At 46.9% G+C, this 11792-nt stretch overlaps 1 long non-coding RNA gene across 1 annotated transcript in view; it reads left to right on the forward strand.

The window, feature by feature from the left end:
- LOC135972388 (uncharacterized) overlaps window positions 1-9250 on the forward strand; it is a 31893-nt gene extending 22643 nt beyond the window's left edge. The window contains exons 3-4 of the long non-coding RNA XR_010588825.1: window positions 6428-6523; window positions 9112-9250. This is a non-coding gene — a long non-coding RNA (uncharacterized LOC135972388). The remainder of the gene's footprint in view (window positions 1-6427; window positions 6524-9111) is intronic.
- The last annotated feature ends 2542 nt before the right edge of the window (window positions 9251-11792 follow it).

An 11792-nucleotide genomic window follows, 5' to 3' on the forward strand; every position in this document is an offset into this window, starting at 1 on the left:
CCACAGTCATAAGCATAGTAATATCCAAGCATGTGCTTCATAACTGATCAGTGGGCTTTCTGCTCGCTTGTACATGCAGGGCCCACTCCTGTCTCTGGACAGTAGCTGGGAGCCCTGATGGCTTCCCAACCACATATGAGGCAGGCAGCCTGAAGGTGGCGGGGGGGGGGAAGCTTATATCTAAGTAGGAGTCTCATGTCTTAAGAAGTTTGAGTTTCAGTGTGCTCTTTTTATCAAAGCCAAATGCTAGATAGTGGGATGGCTGGGCCTGGGCAACAAACATCAATGAAGTAATAGGCAGCAGAACTACTACTATGCACACATGACCAGTCTAAGTAACCCTGTCACATTATTGCTAACCTTGTTCTCCCTCCTTTGCTATTGTTAGACTTATTGCATTTTGCTTTTACTTGCATTGTTAGGTCTCTGGGGCAGACACTGTTTATCCATGCGTCTGTACCTCACATAGCACAATATGGCCCTGACCTCTAGGATGCTAGAGTAATTAACTTTGAAAAATGCACTTAGGATTTCTTATTTTCGAATATACCATTTGCCTAACTTAAGGCCCCTTCCTTGATGTCAATAGCAAAACATGTTTCTTCCTGTCACAGTCCCTGGGTAGGCTGCTCCTGCTGAGACCTTACCAGTCCCCAGAGTGCATACCTTTCAAGTGACAAGCTTAGTCTCCATTTCTCCTTGAAGAAGGGGGTGTTAAAGTGGCAGTGGAGGCACTGTAAGGGGGACGCGCTGAGCGGTGGAGCCGCTGGTGGGCAGAAGGCACTGGGGGTAGAGGGGGAGGAACTGATCGGTGGGGCTGCCGGTGGGTGCTGAGAACCCACTGTTTTTTCCTCATGGGACTCCAGCCCCAGAGCACCCCCCCAGTCAGCGCCTACTATTGGTACAGAATTAGGCATATAAACTTATTTAGACTAGCCAGGGGGAGAGGGGATACTCCCACAAACAGAATGCTTCTCCATCTTTCAACACACACTTCCTCAGCTAGTCCTGCCCATCAAATATTTGTCTTGTCTACACATAAATTAAATGGATTTTAGTTGAACTGGTACAAAAATCACTATTGTTAAAGCAAGGCAAATCCCTGTGTGGACACTTCTGGGATTGTACCAGTTTAAATAAATGGTCTTTAAAATGCATCCTGAATTGGCATTAGCACTAATATGTACAGTAATTAAATTGATTAAAGTTTAGTGAGCACTGGGGGGTGGGGCGGAGGGGTGGGGAGTGGACACATGCCAGCTCCTACCAAAATAAGGGGAGTTAAACTCTTGTGCACAGACTAGGCCCCAACTTTATTCATATTTGTTCCTGTTCCTTCAGCTTTTATTAATGGGTGCTATACAGGTGGGGTGAAAATAGCTCTGCAGCACGAAGCTTGGAGAGGGAATTCACCCTTCATCCCTCAGGTATTTGCGCTCCCATTTAGGCTTGATTATCAGCTGCTGCCCCTCTGAAATTACCTCAGTGGGATTTAGGACCCTTGTATCCATAGACTCCTAGATCACCTGGATTTCCCTTCTGATTTTCCTGCCCTATATGCCAGTCTGAGGGCCAAGCCCTCCATGCTATGCAGAGGTACAATGCCTCATTTAGGCCCCCTGCCTCCATGGCTTTCTCAACAGCCCTTCCATGGTGCCCAATCCCCTTCCAAGACTAGCTGCTCTTTGGCCTACTGCTTCTCGGTTTTGCTTTCTTTCCAGTTTCACATATCATTCTTTCCATAGTGAAGAAATGGTTTGCCGCTTGTACCCAAAACTGATATGCTCTGATGTACTTGAAAATATCAGTGTATGAGTCTAGGCCTGTCAAATCCAAAATGAATAGGATGACAGCAATTAACAGCAAATATCCACATGATAATGTCCTTCATGGCAAGGGGTCACTCACTACTCAGAGCCATTGTAGTACCAATTGCTCTCTCATAGAACCAAGGCCAAGCAAAGGGGGAAAATTAGAAAAACTGGTATTGCCTGGTGTTGCCTGAGATTCATAGCTATAACTTCTGTAATGTCCGTGAGAACAGAGAACCCACTTGGGATAGGCACATTGAACAGGCTTTTAACACTGCAGCCTTGCTGCTAGGAATGTATATCCTCAGGTTGGCTAGGGGTTGAGAGGTCTGGGCACATACATTAAGAAGCCACATCGTCAAAACAAACTTGAACTCTAGTGCTTAAGTGTTGCAATTCTGCATGGCTGTAATGAATAGGAATAGGTTACTAGCCTTTTAAATTGTGTGATTCTTCTTGTGGCCCTCACTCTTCTGTGTTTCAGATACCAACAGGACCCTGCCAGAGCAGCTATGCATAGCTAGGCCTTTCATGTTGTATATTGTTAAGGGATTAAACACAGTTATTTGGACCCTATTGTGCCACAGGATGCCTTCATATTACCTGTCTCTTGTACAAAGCAAAAGAAACAAGACTGGCCCATATGTGAGGGCCCCACAAGGTGAAGGAGACAGTCCTGTATGCTCTTCCCATGCCATCAGGGCCGGATTAAGGCAGGGGCTTTAGGGGTTGCAGCCCAGGGCACTGGTTCAAGGGGAACTCCTCAAAAATAAATCATAGGCAATGATCTCCGGGGTGGGCTGCCTGGCCTGGCCCCATGCCGCTCCCAGAAGCAGATGGTGGTTGGCAGGTTTCTGTGGCCCCTGGTGTGGGGGGGAGAGGAGGCAGCTTCGCGCGTTGCCCCCGTCCCCAGCACCGTCTCCGTGCACTGCGGGGGTGGCGCATGGAGACACACTCTCCCCCTCCCCCAGGGCATGCAGAGATGGCCAGCAGCCAACCGCTTCCCGGAGCAGCGTGGAGCTGTGGCAGGCAGGCAGCCTGCCTGAGCCCTGCTGTGCCGCTGGCCGGGAGCCACCTGTGGTAAGTGTCTCTCGGACGGAGTCTGCACCTCAAACCCCCTCCTGGACCCTGCTCCACCCCAACCACCTGCCCCAGGTCAAAATTTCCCCTCCTGTACCCCAATCTCCCTCCCAGCCCCCGCATCCCATCCTGCACACCAATCCCCTGCCCCAGCCCCCTCCTGCACCAAACTCCCTCCCAGGAAAAATACTTGTATACAAGGGCCCCACAAAAATCTAATAGACCCGGGCCCACAGGAGAGTTAATCTGGTCCTGCATGCCATGCTAAACTTCCATGCCCCACACAAGGGCCAGGCAGAATCTGGCCATACATACTCAAGTAATATGTGGCAGTGAAATTCTTGACTAGCATATATGTCAGACAGACCCCCAGAAAAGTTTCCCTGAGTGTGAGTGCATTATTCAGAAGCACTGTTTTTGAATTAACTGGTTTAATCACTGAGGATTATGTACTTATGAAACGACTGTGTCAATTCCTCTGAAGCAGACAATCTCTATTATGCAGCTACAACATTGTGTCAAACATAGCTGCAGCCATCATAGGTATAACTAAATTTGTACTACTGCAGAAGGAAGGAGATTTCACCATTTTGTTAATTCACTTACAACATGGAGAATGTTCTGAAGAGTTCTCTGCCCACCTCAAATAGTCTTTGGCTACATCTCTGATTTGCTGCATTTCTTAGTATGTTCTGGGGCTTAAGGGTTGCTGGCACAGGCAGGAAGAAGCATATTATTCTATTAGGTAAGAAGAATACAAATCAAAAAGTGATGTATTCCTGAAAGCAATTTCACAGTTAATCCCACATTCAGTCCTCTTTCTTTAAAAACTGTTTTCTTCATGTTCCAGTCCCAGAGCATGAGGGGTTTTAAATGAAATTGCCAATGCATATTCTGAAATGTATAGGCCAAGACTTTCAAAAATGGGTCCATATTTAGCACCTAACAAATAAGTGACCTGATTTTCAGACATGCAGACAACCATCTCATTGTGCATAATCTATTGTCCAGTCAACATGAAAAATTGTGTACTTTACTTGGGGGTTGCACTTGTGTATCACATTCACATTAATGGGTGTTATGCATGTGCATTTTGGGGTGGGGTATACAAACTTCACAATGGGCCTGGGCAGGAAGAGGTTTAATTGAAGTTACATCAGTGAGAGGCAACTCAGGTCCTTCATTTGTACCTCGGCTATGAAGCCAGGGGAAGTGATGTCCTTTGATTTCTCCTGACCCTGGGACATCTGGTCCCTGAGGGTCCATTGTAGCAGCCAGGGATCCAAGTTTTCAGCTTGCCTCAGCCACACCTCCTTTCCCTGACCATGACAGCTGTGGCATTAGAGCCACCATTGCAGCTCTGTGGTCCCTAAGAATTCCCCTACACAGGGAAAATCCTCCAGTTGCTGATTTTAAGCCAGATTTAGATGTTTTGCATCTCAGGGCCCATAGCAGCTCAGGACTAGGGCCTTACCATCAGGGCCGGCTCTAGGCACCAGCGCTCCAAGCATGTGCTTGGGGTGGGACTTTCCAAGGGGCGGCACTCCGGATCTTTTTTTTTTTTTGGCTTGGGGCGCAAAAAGCCAGGAGCTGGCCCTGAGCAGAGGTGAGCTGCGGCGGTGGGGGGCGCGGGGAGGGCCGCAGGAAGTAACCCTGGGGAGGGCAGAAGAACCGCCCCCACCGCTGCAGCTCCCCTCCGCTCTGCCTGCTCCCCTGAGCACGCCGCCGCCGCTCCGCTTCTCCCCCCTCCCTCCCAGACTTGCCACACGAATCAGCTGTTTTGTGGCAAGCCTGGGAGGGAGGGGGGAGAAGCGGATCAGCGGCGGCACGCTCAGGGGAGCAGGCGGAACGGAGGTGAGCTGTGGCGGTGGGGGGCACGGGGAGGGCCGCAGGAAGTAACCCTGGGGGGGGCAGAGGAACCCCCAGCTCACCTCCGCCTCCTCCCCAGAGCACACAGCCGCTCTGCTTCTCCCCCCTCCCTCCCAGGCTTGCCTGGGAGGGAGGGCTAAGAGGGGAAATGAGGCACACCCGGGGGAGGAGGCAGGGCTGGGGATTTGGGGAAGGGGTTGGAATGGGGCGGGGAAGGGGCGGAGTTGGGACAGGGCCAAGGGGCGCAGGAAAATGTTTTTGCTTGGGGCGGCAAAAAACGTGGAGCCAGCCCTGCTTACCATCCCCCTACACCTCCTCCATCTCTCCAGTGTGGGTCTGCCTCTGAAGAGAGATCATTTGACCCACCTTATTCAACCTTTATACGAGTCCTGATAATAAAATAAATCGTTTAAGAGGGTTATATTCTCATTTTAAATGTACAAGGCAGTTTTAGTGTTTACTTACTCAGTCGCGAACAGGCATCTTGGAGGACAGAAAGAAGCTTATTGTACCTGTTGGAATAAAAATAATACAGCACACCAAATGGTAGCTCCTGGGAGCTCAGCCTAGCACTTTTTTTAGAACTTGTTAATGCACAATCAGATTATAAAAGCTAAATTACAGCATTTCAAAAATTCAGCCAGGGCATCTCCTTCATTGACTACATCTCTACCTCGATATAACGCTGTCCTCAAGAGCCAAAAAATCTTACCGCGTTATGGGTGAAACCGCGTTATATCGAACTTGCTTTGATCCACCGGAGTGTGCAGCCTCTCTCCCTACCCCCCCCCCCCCCCCCGGAGCACTGCTTTACCGTGTTCTATCCGAATTCGTGTTATATCGGGTCGCGTTATATCGGGGTAGAGGTATACCTCAAAAGGTTTGGATCAAGGATGTGAACCCAATTCTGATCTTGCACTGGTTTTGCCAGTCCATTGACTTCAACTGAGTCACTTCTGATTTACAATGGTGTTTGGTCAAACTCGCTGTTGTTCAAACACCACTGTCTTTGACAAAAGATTACAGGATCCAGGGACTCTTTCCAACACTAAATGGGAAATAGGATACAAACACAGAAAATGGAGATCGAATAGACCAGGGTTTCTCAAACTTTATTGCACCGCACCCCCCTTCTGATAACAAAAATTACTACATGACCCCGGGCAGGGGGACTGAAGACCGAGCCCCTCTTGCGGGCAGGGGGACTGAAGCCTGAGCCAGTCTGTCCTGGGCAGGGGGACTGAAGCCTGAGCCCTGCCCCCCTGGGGCAGGAGGGCAGCAAAGCCAAAACTAGAGGGCGTCAGCTCTGGGTGGTGGGGCTTGGATTTTTGGCTTCAGCCCCAGGCCTCAGCAAGTCTAACTCCAGCCCTGGTGACCCCATTAAAATAGGGTTGCGACCGACTTTGGGGTCCCGACCCACAGTTTGAGAACCACTGGAATAGACCCACCAAGTCATCTAGTCCATCTCTCCTGCCAATGTGAGCTCAAACACTATTTCCTAATGCTTTGTCCAGTCTAGTTTTAAATGAGTGACTTGATAACATCCTTATCACTACCCTTTGGAAGACTTTTCCACAGCCTTTGCAAGTAGGATATGTTTTACATGTGTATGTGAACAAATAAACCTTCTTGATTTTTGTGTATATTTTCTGTAATTGAACTTTTAGGGCCATCCAGGTGCTGTAAATCAAGAAAATACTCTGTACCTGCATCTGAGAATCTTATGCGTTGGTCTATAAGCATTTCTGTGTGCTGTTTACAAGGTAATGGATGGCTAGGCAGCCTTTGAAGTAGCTTGAGCCTACCCTGTGCAGTGTCTTGTAAATGAGGACTATCACTATTTAACATTTTATATTGTTGTAGAACCTTAGGCCACAACCAAGGGTACTCTGTTGTGCTAGGCACTGTACAAAAATATTTCAAATGATGGTCTGTGCCCCAGATAACTTAGAATATTAAATTCAATCAAGAAAAAGGATGGGCAGCTAATGGAGCTCACCGTATTGGGGTGTTATATGAGCCGCCTCTGTGTTCATTGGCAGAGTGAGTTGTATCAAAAGTAATTGATAGGACTCGTCCCTTCTGGGTCCCAATAAAGAGAATTCTACTGAATTACTATGATTACTGCATTTCAGTATGTGGATCACTATGTGTCTAGAGCTGGGGGGGGGAACAGTTTTCCCATTCAGCATTGGGATGAAAAGTGGAAACCTCAAATTGTGGGGAACCAACATTTTTTGATCGGATCAATCCAATGTTTTGTTTTCCATAATTTTCAAACCTTGTCTTGATTTCAATCTTGCTGATATATAAATTTATAGTTAAAAAAATAAGAAATTTCAAAACAAAGTCAAATTTAAATAGAACCTGTTAGAAATTGGAAAATGTCAAAGCTTGGTTTGAAAATTTCAAAACACTTTTTCAAAAGTGTTTTGAAATGGGAATTTTGTTGAAATCAACCCTTTTCTGCAAATAGTTTGTTTCAACAAATTAGCATTTTCCAGTGAAAAGTTTTGCTGAAAAATTCCCAACCAGGTCTGTACGTATGCATCTACAACTTTTCTTTCCCACTCTGCTGATCGAAGTGTAGTTTTAAATAGTAACAATTGTGCATAAGCACTTCCTGCTATGGGTTGGCAAGCATTCCAGAAACTGACAAACATTTCCTGCTGCCATAGTAATTTACTTACTGGTGTTTACTTACAATTGTAGTGGTCACTCTGTTTGACCACCTTAAGAAAAAAAGCCCTATTCTCACAGAAACCTTACTGTGCAATGTTGCAGACATGCACATGCAACTGGGGGACTAAAGAGTTTGTGTCAGACTTGAAAAGAAAACAAATGGAATATAAAATGCTGAAAGGACACAGGTGGCTTGAGGAGGGTAGATTTAGGTTTGTGCAGGAAATGTAGATGGCTCCTGAGATTCTCAATAGACTAGACTATACAATGGAGCTAGTGAGTCATAGGTAGAAACTTATCTTCAAGCAAACAGTAGTTAAGGGACAGTGAACAAGCCAAAGTGACTCAAAGGGAAATGAACCCTCCTGGGTAAAGTCTGCCTTGCCAGCCTGCTAACAAACTTAGCTCTAGCAACAGTTGCACAGGTGTCAGCACTAATTACACAGGTGTCGCTAATTACATAATTGATGGAAAGTAAATCCAGAATATAGCTAGTATAAACTCAGTGGCAATGCTGGAATCGTAGTCCTAAATCTTATTGAACTACAGGTCTGGTTGGGCAATAGTCTTGTAGAAATGTGAATGAGTCATAGAAACAGCAAGACCTGGAATCTAAACTGCTGAACTTCTAGAGCAGGGGTCTCAAACACGCGGCCTGTGGGGTTATTTTCTGCGGCCCGCGAGCTCCTCGCAGCCCCCCCCGCCCTTCCCCAGCCTTTACCTAGAGTGGCTCCAGCCCAACGTGCACTGGGGGCAGGGCAGGCTCCCTGCCTGCCTCCCCTGCCCCTGCGCCGCTCCGGGAAGCGGACGGAACCTGGGGAAGGAGGGGCGCAGGGGTATGTGTGCCTGTTGCTTCGGGCACCGCCCCCAGTAGCTCCCATTGGCCGCGAATGGGGAACCGCGGCCAATGGGAGCTGCTGGGAGCGGTGCCCGAAGCAACAGCCACACACACACCCCTGCGCCCCTCCTTCCCCAGGTTCCATCCGCTTCCTGGAGCGGCGCGGGGGCAGGGGAGGCAGGCAGGGAGCCTGCCCTGCCCCCAGTGCACGTTGGGCTGGAGCCACTCTAGGTAAAGGCTGGGGAAGGGCGGGGGGGGCTGCGAGGAGCTCGCGGGCCGCAGAAAATAACCCCACAGGCCGCGTGTTTGAGACCCCTGCTCTAGAAGTTCAGCAGTTTAGATTCCAGCCCCTGAACCCCTCCTGCAGCCAAAACCGCTGCCCTGAGCCCCCTGCCGCACCCTTCACCCTGACCCCCTGCCGCACCCCTCACCCCTCCTGCACCCCAAACCCCAACTCCCTGCCCTGAGCCCCTGCCACACCCCTGGGGGCAGAGAGGGGGCAGAGTTGGGGTGGGGATTTCAGGGAAGGGGTTGGAATGGGGGCAGGGAAGGGGTGGGAAGAGGCGGGGCAGGGATGGGGCCTCATGGAAGGGGTGGAGTGGGGCGGGGCCGAGGGCAGTGGCGGGGAGGAGTCAGTAAATGCGGCCCTCGGGCCAATGTACTAGTCATCATGTGGCCCTCGTGGTCATTTGAGTTTGAGACTCCTGTTCTAGAGAATTCAAAATTCTTCATGGAATTGCATTTAAGTAGTGGGAATTTCACAACTGTACTGGGAGGAGGATTTGTGTACCTTTTATTTGGGCTCCTCTCTTAAAGGGATACTCTCTCTAGATAAAACATCTGCTGACATCTCTTCCTCTCCAATCAAGAAGTAGAAGTAGGAGAAGAGAAGATGAGTCACAAGTCGAGAGAAGTTTGCCTAGCAACATGTACTGTGAGACCATTGCCCTCAGGCTGCTGGGACTTTGGGGAGAGAAGACTAAATTACAGTCTATGGAAAAGAAATAGGGTCAAGGTGCCATGAAAAGTAATTAGAGTTACAAGTTGATAAGGCAGTTTAAGTTGTCACTTATATGCTGAAGGGCCAAAAGAAGGGGTAAGTTTTAAGTTAATGTACCGGTGTGGAGAGTAGAGACACTCCTGTTTTTCACGCTACACCCCAATCAGCCCTTTAGCATGTAATTGGCATCTGTTACACATCATTTACTGACACATTACTGATTCCCAACCTACACAACACTTCTATATTTGATCTACCTACTCTGTAGATAATAGGTTGAAACTATGAACACAAATTACACAATTACAAAATTGTTCAACTAACCAGTGCAGCTGCTCTGTATGCTCTTAATGCCTTAGAACAGTTGCCTGGGTAGCAAAGTGCCATTGAAATATCCAAATGCAGAGCTGGACACTCTGACTTAAAGCAGGTGACAGAGTTTGAGAACTATGTTCACTGCAATGTGTGTGCTCTGCTTTATCATGTCCATTGGCTAAACTCTGAGAATAAAACAACAGTTATTATGTGAATGCTGGCATAGGATATTCATGACCATAAGGACTGTTTCCTGCCCCTGAGGCACAAACTACTAGGGCAGAGACGAGGCAGGGTCTTCCTCTCCTCCTCTGTGCCAGCCAGAGGAGCCAGCCCACTAGAAAAGAAAGTGCATTGCTGCACTTTCTATCTATCTATCTATCTATCTATCTATCTAACGGTGATACAGTCCCATTACTCCTGCTGGCCAGTGCCATGCATATCCCTATCACCAGTCACTATATAACTATTGCTATCTGGCTCAGAATTTCAACATTCCTTTTCCTGTGGTGAGTAGCTGGGAGTTTAGGGGAACAGCCCTCTGAAAAGGAAACTGTTCCACACAAAGTAGAGTGTAACACATCATTGTAACTTGTGTTACCCCAAACTGTGCCTCTCTTAAGCCCTGAGTCAGGAAGCCCCTTAAGCACATATCTAGTTTTAAGAGAACAAATAATTCTGTTGAATTCCATGGATTATTACTCTCACAGTTTACTCTACAAGTAGCTCTCTTCTCTGCCCCGCACTGATCTCTGTATTGTTTCCCCACACTGTCTTCCTTTCACTTCTATCACCTCACTCTCACCTTCTCCCAAAACTCCTTCACTGTTCTTCTCTATATCTCCTTTATTCCCCTTCCAGGCTACCTAATTCCTCACTCCCTCTGTACCCCCAATGTTTCCCACCTGTGCCCCAAACCTTCTTACTCTCTCCCACTCTCTTCTCCCTGTCCTAAGCACCACTCCCTCCTATTTTCCACAAACCCCTCACTCTGTGCTCCCTCTCCCAATAAAGTCCCTTCACTTCTTTCAATCTCCCTCCCTTCTCTCAAAACCTCTCACATTCTCTCCCTTCTGTCCATTTAGTCCCTCATTCCCCTAGAGCCCTCCAATAACTGTTTCACTCTCTTCTTCCTACTCCATCTTGCCTCTCTCTCTTCAAACACACACTATTTTCCTCACTACCTCTCTTACTCTTTTTCAGCCTCCTTTCCCCAGCTCCAAGTTTCCTGACTCTCTCTCTCTTCTCTCCCTTCCTCATTCCAAATTTCCATCCTCTCCACCCTCTTCCCACAGTCCCCTTGTTCTGCCTCCATCTCCACAACTTGACATAGTACAGTGGCTACCCTTTCAAAGATCATTCCAGTTCTAGAGATAATTGCTAATTGTGGCAGTGTCCCTCATTTTAACTCTGGTGAATATTTCTGAAATCTTTAGTACATCTAAAATTAGAATGAACTTGTTTTGGATCCCAATCTATATAGCTGTTACTTTACTGTATAATTAGTTTTGTGTTTTTAACAACATTATTGCCCATAAACTATGAGGCGTTTGAGCTGCAGAGTTTGTTGAAATTTTTCAGCTAAAAAATTTACAGTAGTTTGTAAAATCACAATATTACATGGGAAAATGTTGATTTCCTTTTATGCAACTTTAAAGTTTTTCCAACTGGAAAAATGAAAAGTTTTATTTCAAATTGTCTTTTGGAAACCAGAACATTTTGGTTTTCCATTTCAGTTTTGTTCTCCCCCCCCCCCCCCCCTTCATCTCTTCTTTTCCAGTTGGGAAACATTTTTTAAAGCTATTTCCCAAGATCACACACTTTATCACTTTCCCCAAAATGGAGCAAAAGATTAAATATCCCTGAAAATCTAATAACCATAATGGAAAGCCAAAAACCTTTCTATTTAAAAAAACAAAACCAACAAATGAAACATTTTAAGTAGAAACAAAATTAAAATGTTTCAAAACATTTAGAAACGAAACTAAAGGAAATGTTAGTTTTTGAAGTGTCCTGCACAATCCCTGACATTTTTCAGTTTGAAAAATTTCAAAAATGGATTTTTCTCTCAACTTTTTTTGTTTTTAAGCAGGAAAAAAATGGGTTTTCCAACAAGCTCTGCTTCCTCGAGGTTTTCCTCCCATGAATATGATGAAACAGTGGAATTTTTTTCAATAGCCCAATTAGATAAATAATG

The sequence above is a fragment of the Chrysemys picta genome, chromosome 6 (assembly GCF_011386835.1).
Source record: "Chrysemys picta bellii isolate R12L10 chromosome 6, ASM1138683v2, whole genome shotgun sequence".
Taxonomy (NCBI): Eukaryota; Metazoa; Chordata; order Testudines; family Emydidae; genus Chrysemys; species Chrysemys picta.